The sequence below is a fragment of the Ailuropoda melanoleuca genome, chromosome 15 (genome assembly GCF_002007445.2).
Source record: "Ailuropoda melanoleuca isolate Jingjing chromosome 15, ASM200744v2, whole genome shotgun sequence".
Lineage (NCBI taxonomy): Eukaryota > Metazoa > Chordata > Mammalia > Carnivora > Ursidae > Ailuropoda > Ailuropoda melanoleuca.
This window is the reverse complement of record NC_048232.1, coordinates 53,086,028-53,095,661: the sequence shown is the minus strand read 5'-3', so window position 1 is coordinate 53,095,661 and position 9,634 is coordinate 53,086,028. Positions and strand designations below refer to the sequence as shown.

Sequence of the window (9,634 nt, the reverse complement as noted above, 5' to 3'; positions counted from 1 at the left end):
ACATGGATTTCTGCGTTTGGAAACTTGGTCTTTCCAAGTCATAGAAATGAAAACAAAGCATATATGAAAAATGACTGTCCTGCTCTTATTTGAGTGTTTGCATACTGTTTCCCATAAAGGAGCAAAAACCCAGTGCCAGACTTGTGCATACTCAGAAAGGTAAAAAAGATAGCATCTCCGGAATGAGACTGGAGAAATGTGACTCATCTCTTTTGTTCCTTGCCAAGCTTACCTTGACATTTACTTGTATAAACATAGTCAGCGAAGGCTATGCAAAAAAAATTATCTTCTGAAACTACATCTGGATTTTTTCTCCACTGCCACATCTTGACCAGCTGGGAGAATTTTCCCCTCTTCCATTACGTACTAATGCTAGTAATTATCCATGCAGTGGACCTTGTAGTGTACCCTACTTCTAACTTCCTCCTTGCCTGCCAGCCTCATTTCAACTTTGCCATAGCCCTGTGAAATGAACTAAGGACGATCATTTTTGCCTCCCTTTGATTATCAAGGTACGTCACGATGGCCATGTAAGGGCACAGGGGCACTTAATATTATTTTGTTGTTGGGAGACAGTACACTTCTTTTTTTTTTTCAATCTTTCAGTGTTTTGGGGTTTTTTTGTTTTTTTTAATTCAATTAGTGAACATATAATGCATCATTAGTTTTTTATGTATTGCTCAATGATTCATTAGCTGCACTTCTTTTGTTTATACGTTGGAATGCATCTTTGAACTAAGTTCATAACGTCGAAGTATCTCGGTATATCAAGCTTAAATGTGATCTCAAATACCTTTTTTTTCCTTTGAGTCATCTACATTACTCAAAGGAAATTAATAGTTTTGACAATTATTTGTTTTAATCAACCTAAAAAGATTCAAAGATGATCGTATGAACCTCAGATGGATTTGGGCTTGAATTCTTTATATTAGTTGAATGATGATTTTGCCTGTATCTCTTGCTTCCAAAATCATGTTCTGAAACTAGTACAAATTTCAAGTGTGTGTCATCCCATATACTCTCTGTGCATTTCTTGCATTCTTACTCCTCAGCAACTCAGGCACACCTCCAGTTACTGGAACTCAAAACAAATTGTTCCTGTTTAAGATTACTGAGAGATAGATAAAAAGATTGGTCACTGGCCGCACAAACCCACAGAGAACTTCCCACTATGGACATATACCACCCTGTCATCCTCCTAATGGCAGCTAAGCTCCCTTAGCCTAAGCGTCATATTGTAATATTAGACCATCTACATGATACAAAGTGGACAGTTTTAGTGTCATTTATTCTATTTACTTGGTCAATTTAGAAAACCAAACAAGATCATTCAAGCTGCTGCCATGATTTTTTTTTTTTTTTTTTTTTTTTTTTTTTTTTTTACCTGAAGTGGTTGAATTTACTTTGTGTTGTATGGATTCTCCCCTCTAGGGAGGAATGGGAGACTTCTATAGGATGGTTTCTAAGGATGAGGGGGTTGTTGTAGATATTTAATGTCCACACCTGTACTAGGTTAGAGTCAGGACTTTCTCTTCCAGAATATCTGATAGAAGAGCTTAAGGGGCAATAGTCTGACTGAAAGGTAGGCCTAGGAGCCTCATCTTAAAGGCTTGAGGTGGCTTTAAAAGGTTGTCATGAGTTGGTTCCTGAGCCAAAGATTTGCATACAGGTTGTTTATTGTGGGGTACTCTCAAGAACAACACATACAAGGGAATGAGGGAAGCAGGACAGGGCAGAGGAAGGAGGCGAACTGTGGTACAGAATGAAGGCAGCATCTGGAGAAGGCACCACAGCGCCCACTAGAGGGTGGATAATGAACATTGTAGAGGTGCAAAGGCCATCCCCTTTCCTCAACCCCAAGTGATCCCTTGTTCTGCCACTGCCTGAGGACCCCAGAGTCCAAGGACAAATTTGTGAATGTGTAAAACTTTTCCTGTTTGTGATTTTATGTTGATGGAAATCTTTTAAAAATTCACCTTACCCCATTTAAATCTAAAACTTCTCTTTTGTAGAAATAATTCAAATTGAAGAACATTTTCATAGAATAAAACTTCAGTCTCTTAAATCAGTATTTCTCAAACTAGGATTTTTTGGAGAGACCCTTAGGGAAGAGGGGATCCTTAGGACATTTTTTTGTAAAAAGATTATATATTATTCACTGTAAACAAATATAAGAAATGCTCTTAGCAGGTGTTATAGCAACTCTAGGCCTCATCAGTTACCCGTGCAAGAAAAGAACCATGATGTTAAATCACCAAGAGGATTTTCAAACAAAGTAGTTGAAAGAAAGAAGGAAGAAGAGAAAGGAAGACAAGACAATGGGAGTGGTGGGACTATCTGGGCTCAAGAATCAGAGAAACTTGGGATCAAATCTCACATGTGCTGCTGTTTACTAACTGGGTGAATTAGGGAAGTAATTAAGGTTTTTTTGAATCTTTTATGCTCTCATTTGTAAAATGTGCCTACTCACAAGGTTGTTGTGAAGATCAAATAAAATAACCCAGCAAGGATTCAGCATAGTGCCTGGCATATTTAGAAACACTAAAGAAATAATACATTATAATTTGTCAATAAATCTTTGCAGTTCCTTTCATATAACTTAGCACACATCTTTTTTACATTACCTGAAAAAAGGTGTTAATAAGGAGATAATTAGGAATCTATCACCAAAGCTATCCCATCCCATGATCGGCCTAATATGGTGGTGACATAATCAAGCCAAAGACAAAAACTCAAAAAAACCCAGCATTTTCAAGCTTTTTGTTGTTTGGGTGGAAGCAAGGGTGGGGGGGGCAGTAGAGTAAAAAGTCGGAAGAGCCTCATTTAATGAGATCAAAAGAATTGTAGTATTGCTTGTAAGAGAAGACTAAAACTGTGTTAAAAGGAAAACAAGCAAACAAAAATCAACCTCAGTCTCTAAAGAGAGCTGGTGAAAGGATATGTTATGTCTACAGAATCCTGAGTCAGGGAGTTCTAGACATAAAATAGACATTCAGCAGATATTCCTTGAATTGAAATACATCATGTGAATAGAGTGAGCAAGATCTTGTTTACTAACATCTTAAAATGGAAAAATATAATGAATCCCTACCATGTACCAAAAATATATATATTAAGGGCTTGACTATATAAAGATAAATAAGACATAATCTCCACCTTTATGGAGCTCACTGTTTAGGTGTGAGAGTCATCTGTCAACAAATCAGCACAAGACAGTGCCACAGTGCACTGGAAGCACAGGGAAGACACTACTAACATTGATGGGAAGGGTCAAGCTTAGGGATTTTGACATTTTCCTGTAATCAATAGCAAGACAATAAGGACTTATAAGCAAAGGGGAGGCATTATTTGAATTTGTTATTTTTGGAAAACGTTGCATTCATTCATTTTTTGGCGTTTTCATTTATCTGTTATTGCCAGGTACCATCCAGTGAGCAAAACAGACAACCCCTATCACTCCCATTAAAAATGCTGGCAGCAGGAAGAGCTGAAGCCAGGTGAATCCGGTGGCCAAGAGACCAGGTAAGAAGCTGCTGCATTTATCCCGTGCAGAAATGATGGAGAGGAAAGAACACATTCAAGACATAGTTGGGAGAGAGTCCTACATTCTTCAGAGAATTCAGAACCATATTTCATTCGCCTTAGAAAGATGCGTCCCTGGTGCCTTTTGATCCTAACTCGAAAATCTTGGATTCTGTGGCTGTCAGCTGGGTCAAAAGGACAATCCCTTGATGCTGTTTCCTCTCTTCTTCCCACTGTCTTTTCTGGAGCATAAACAATCACGCTCCTCACATTCCCATCAGATAGGAAATTGTGATTCCAGGGAAATGGGCCAAAATTAGCCCGCTTCCTCCTTAGAAGCAGGCCTCTTCTCGGTAAATAAATTCTATTTACTTTGAAACCAGAAACTTTGTTTAATATCCAGTATCAATATCAAAAGGCAATCTTGTTCCTTTTCTTAAAATGACCGAAAAAACAGATCTAAGACTAAACACTTCTTAAGACAAGAGTTTTAGGACCTCTCTCAGTCAGACTCTGCCTGATAAAAATGACTTCTCCAGGATACTATTTTTAGCCTTCATCTTTTTCCTACCAAAATATGTTCTTACTAGTACAAAATGTCAGCTCATATGCAATAAGAGTCATTTCTCCCAATTTTGTTATTAGTAAAAATAACTCCACCCAAACAAAGCAAATGATATCTGAGTTTTTGAAATGATGTCAATTAAACAATATTCATATTACTCTAAAAGGCTGTAGTACAGATTTACTGATTGAGCCACTGTTCACTATATTCTGTAAATGCAATTGAATTTAGAGTTTGTTTATAATTGAGCATTTTTGGCACATGAGATCCGATGTCATCTTCACCTTCCTAAACCACACGAAGACCCCCACACAGTCCTGCCAGTTTGCCCAAATCAGCATACAACGTAGTTAACTGGCTTTGCAAAATTGGTTAGCATCGGTCTGTCTCAATGATGCTTCATAGCCTGATGGCAGCTGAGAAAGACCTTTCTACAAATTTGTATGGTCAAAGAGCTCAGGCAAAGAGAACAGAATATGGATATCTTTGCAGCATAATTAGCTCTAATGTCCTTAATCTGAGCCTGTCAAATTTACCTCTTCCCTGCCTGGGGCTAAGCTCTGAAACTAGACAGCAACTCAGAGGATCCTGTGGCTCCAATGATCGAGCAGGCACATGTCCCCTCCCCTAACACACCTCCCCCCTTTAAAGGAGAGTTAAAAATAGCCCAAATAAGAAGAGAAGAACACCAGTGCAAGAGATCGGCTAGTGGCAGTGATGAAAACAACAGGCTTGAGGGTACTGCCTAGGCTTCCTGAAGGGGGTCGTTTAAAAGATGAGCTTGGAAGAGGGATGTTTTGGAAAACAGCAGTAGTAGAAAAGGCATTTCAGATTGAGGGGAATATGAGCAAAGAATGAAATCAAGAAAGCACACTGTGTCCAGGAAAACCTGTGAGACCCAATTTGGCTGATATTGGGTATATGGATACTAGTAAAACACAACCAGGTAGATAAGGTAGGCTTATTAATTTCTGGGTTGTTCTAGATCCTACAGGGAAAAAAAGGATAACTTTAATTTGGTAGACTCGTGGCAGCAGTTGATGTTATAAAGCAGAAAAAAACATTATCAGATGCTTTAGGAAGGTTATTCTGGTAAATAGTTTTCAGAACAAACAAGAGAAAGAAGAGGCAAAGAGTAGGGAAAACCTCAGGGGGATATTTCAAGCAAAATGTACTCAAAGCCTAAGTTAAAGTGATGACATTGGGAATAGAAACTGACAACAGATTCAGCAGCCATTGTGGAGTTAGGGTCTACCTAACTAGGCTTCTTACTGTGACTGCAGAAGCAGCAGTAATCATAGATAACTCCAAGGTCTCAGCTCTAAATTAATTGAATAATTCAAATGTCATTAATGGAAAAAGCAAATTAAGAAAAAGGACTTTTTTGGGAAAACACATGATGAGTTCTATTATATTTATATTTATTGATGGCAATTAAGATGGTAACTAAGATTCAGAGGCAAAAATGATTATGTCAGATACCCCCTTAAGTGCCACACTAAATACTCAATCTCATTTGTTTCTGGGTTCCTTGTCCAACTGGTCCACCTAAGCCTTCACTTTGATGACCAACTCGATGTAGGCTCCAATAGGTACACCTACTAACACCTGACCATTCATGCCAACGGATACACCTTTGTCTTCAATCTCAGGGCTTCTCTGTTACCACCGAGATGTAAGACTCTGCCTTGCTGACTCAGGACACACACATACACAACCAAAACTCAGGGAGGCTAACACTGTATGAAACACCTTTTTGAGTACTGGGAGATAAAAGCTGATGGGTTATTTCCTCTTCCCAAGATGGACTGTCCAGAGATGCAATAATCTGGTATGGCCTGTTGGAAGGGGGCTCCTCAAGAGTGAGTAATCAGTTGCATTTGATACCAGCCAGTACCAAGGCCAGCTCAGAATATATCCTCCTTTGGCTCAAATTCCTTCTCTGCCTCATTCTCCTTTTTACTCAAACTAGCTTCCTATATTCTCTAATAAACAGTTCCATATAAGTTTTGCCTAAGCAATCTAGTCGAAGAGAATAACGAAAGCCTTAACAAAGAGTGATTGGACATTTGGTCACTGAGATGGTTGCGATGGTCATCAGTGATATTCCACTTACCCTTCTAGACATGTGGTTACATTTGCACTTCTCTCATCCTTTGAAGTTGAGTGTGACCAGTCAGGTGTTTCTCTGGCCAATAATGAAATGTGAATAGAAGGGATGGGTCAACTCCAGCTTTAAAAGCTTGAAAAGGCAATGTGAAGTTTTCCGTGTCCCCATAAAATAATGAAGTCTTCTCAAACCCAAATTTGTCTAAGCATCCTTTTAAAAAAATCATACACATCCTCAAGGATGGTAAATAAAACTTACAATGCATGTTTACAGCATAACTCAGGGAGAAAAGATAAAATATTCTGAACTTAAAATTGCATTATAAAGGGAATGAATAAATGTTTGGGGAACGATAGTTCTCGCTGAAAGAGAAGGAAGATGCACATATGGAATGGAAAAAGTTAAGGAAGAACTCTACGTTGCTTGATTTAAAATAGAGGTGGCAATATGAACATATTTTTTACATTTTAATATATTTCTAGTTCTGACGGCTGCAAGGGCCTAAAGGCAACAACAGCATAGTAGCAACGAAAACACTTAGTGCTAGATCTAAACACCATTCCATACTCAGTCTCCTTAAAGAAGTGAATGGTCCAGATCTGAGACAGGGAAAGCCCAAAACGAGCCTGCAGCATTTTATTGTGTCATAAAGCAGTGAGGAGCTAAAAAACTGATAGAGATAGTCAGAAGGACACAAGAGCTATCTTAAGGCTAAATTTGGGGTAATTTCAGCACCAGAAAAAAATGATGATAGTGAAATATTAAAAAAAAAAGAATCTACGTGTCCAAAGTGATACTAAAGAAAAAGGGGTGCAAGAGAATCTCTTTATAGAAGAATGCCAGCTAATAAATGTAGAATGAATGTTAGAATTAGAAAACCAGCTTCGTGCAACCATCAAAGGTAATAATCAATTTAAACAAAAATCATAAGGGATGCTAAAACCATTGGTGAAAGTTTGTTAAGATACAGTATATTGACATATTCTCATAGTATCTCTCACACAGATTGCTATGGATTATGGAGAGAAAGAAGTGATTGAGCAATGGGAAAATCTGCCAAATGCCACTCGAGCCAAGTTATCAAATTTCGCATCACTGATGATAGGACAAACTGACCATACGTGTGCATCCTGAAATGATTCACAAAACTTAGAATAATTTGGGTTAAGAAAGCTGGATATGATTCCACCCACTTGCCACTACAGAAAAGAACAATTACTCAGAATTATTGCAGAAGAAAAAAATCAGAATTACTGTAAAGCTCAAATGATATAATGTATCTGAAAGGGGAGCAAGTCAGTATGCCAAAAATCAAATTTTCTAAAGCCAAATCACTGAAAGTTAATTAGCTAAATGACTAAATTAAAAGGCCTGTTTCCCAACTCCCCAATATTAGCAATTTATAAAAGTCTTGCTTCTTTTGACCATTTGAATAACATTTCAATAATTTTATGTCATTTTTAGGGCAGCAAGCCGTCTACACGCCACACGGCACAGTCCGCATCCAAGCCACCCTCTGATGACACATGCTTGAGCAAGCCCAGCCAACATCAGCAGATGCTAAACACCCTACCCGTTATGACTTGCTATGACAATTACCAACATTTAAAAGACACTTATTTTTGGCAAATTGAAACAATAGGTAAATTTGTCAAATTGGCAGTTAAACACCTTTTTTTAGCAAACTCACTGAAGTAAAACAAAATGCTTCAAAAACATTATTATTTTCATTATAGTGTTGATAAAAAATATTGTCCTTTTACTGCTGAATCAATAAAACTAAGTAGGAAGATAGAAACTACAAAAAAAAAGAGTTGAATGTCCACCATTACATTATCTTCTCTATGGTAACGATTAAAGCTAAAGCATTCGGGAATATGGAAAAATTCAATCCAAGGCATTGTACATAATGAGTTCTTGTGACAAATGGGGTATAGGATTGCGTGTATGTCTGTGTGTCTTTGTGTATACTTGTGTGTTTGTCTGTGGGTATGCTTGTGCATGTGTATTTTTCACAAGATGGCTGCAAAAATCATCATGTCCTATAGACTATGTTCTAGTTGCCTGGAAATCTAAGTGTGTATCAGCTTAGGAAATATATGGAGAAGGAATTAATAAAAATATATAGAGAAGAGAAGAGGAAAGATAAAGGAAAGCAAAATAAAGAAGGTGGATATTCAGTCTTTGGGAAAATAAAGCAAACACAAGGGTGACTGCTCATCCACTGGGACATAAACCTAAATCAGACTATCACAGTCCGTGAAGGTCATAGTCACTGACCATGATCATGGATCAGGCAACGGCGTCAACAAGAGGTGGTTCCTGGTAATGTAAAGGCCATTGTGTCCTAAAAGAAGACAGGAAGAAGTGATGATTTCATGAGAAGAAGAAGCTGCCAAGAGCTGAAGAATCTTCCTTCATTGTCTCACGCATAAATTTTGCCACACACAGACACTGACTGATGGCATCTGATTATAACAGCTGACGAGGTTCCATGGAGCCAGCAAGTGTTTTCATCCATACACCCCAGTAGTTGTGATTTCATCCATTCATCCTTGTTGATCTTGGAATAATTCCCTTTTATTTCTAATGATATGATAAGATATTTGCCCCTACAATTAACTCTGAACATACCCTCAAAACAGTCTGCTCATGTTTTGATGGAAACGTTTTTATCACAATGCACATGGTTGATGTTATTTTTCCCAGTACCTTTCAGAATCAAGCTGTTCATGATTTCCATTGCGTGCACCCCCATATATTGAGAGCCAAGTTCCAGTGCTTTGTAAGCTTTTCCATAATTCACCTTCAGCAAAAGTTATTGAAACAACCGATATCAATTTACCTTTTCTTATCCAGAATCTTAAAGTCTGGGTAGGAAAAGGGGTGTACGGGAGGGGGAGACAAGATTTGGGAAATAGGAACAAAAATGTTATCAATTTTCACTTTTTGTGTTAACATCAGGGTTCACGACACTTGTAATTCCTGATATATATTCAAACTTTTATATAGATTGGGTTAAAAACTAGTATTTTTACTTTCCAGATAGAAAGTCTTAGAACAATTTGGATACTAAGAACAATGATAATATATAGTGCAAACATAAAATCTCCATGACATCTTGACATAACACTTTCTGGATTAATATCAGTAGTTCTGTTTCTTTTAGAAACTTAGCTGGCATGTGAGAAAACTTCCCAAAATAGCCAGCTATGTGACCTTTGACAAGTAACCTAACTTCTCTAAAATGAAGGATGACCCCTAGGATGTCTTTGCCTCTAGTATTTTATGACTGAGCAATAATTAAATTTATTTTGTTGTGACTTCCTCTCCACAGATGTTTAAAGCCCACAGTTACTTCTACTGCATATCTTCTTAAAATAGCTCTAAATAAATTTTACTGAAAGGCAGGATATTACTAATCTAGTCACAAATTT

At 37.6% G+C, this 9,634-nt stretch overlaps 1 long non-coding RNA gene across 1 annotated transcript; it reads left to right on the top strand.

Annotated features, from left to right (window-relative positions):
- Positions 1-378: 378 nt before the first annotated feature.
- LOC109489225 lies at positions 379-7,761 on the top strand. Its single transcript, XR_002142179.1, has 3 exons — positions 379-512; positions 3,421-3,522; positions 7,662-7,761. It is a non-coding gene; the product is annotated as an uncharacterized LOC109489225 (long non-coding RNA).
- The last annotated feature ends 1,873 nt before the right edge of the window (positions 7,762-9,634 follow it).